We start from the raw sequence: 276 nt of genomic DNA on the forward strand, positions 1-276 counted from the left end.
TGGCACGTCCTCTCCGGCGGCGTCGGTTGTCACCAAGGCACCGCCGGAGCCGCCGGCAGCGCTGAGGATGGGGGCAAGGAGGCAAAGAGGCCACCTCGCCACGAGGCAGTGAGAAAACACGGGCTGCCTTCTGCTAGCGCAAACGAGTTGTGCTTCTCCCCGGTCGAAATAAGACAACTTGTGTTTTGCACGAACTCATCCGGAGGAGAAAGGATGCTGGGGGACCGCCGGCGGGACTCCGCCATGCCCGCGGGTCTCCGTCCCGCCCGCCGTCAG

Source organism: Aptenodytes forsteri, unplaced genomic scaffold, assembly GCF_000699145.1.
Source record: "Aptenodytes forsteri isolate BGI_AS27 unplaced genomic scaffold, ASM69914v1 Scaffold76, whole genome shotgun sequence".
Taxonomy (NCBI): Eukaryota; Metazoa; Chordata; class Aves; order Sphenisciformes; family Spheniscidae; genus Aptenodytes; species Aptenodytes forsteri.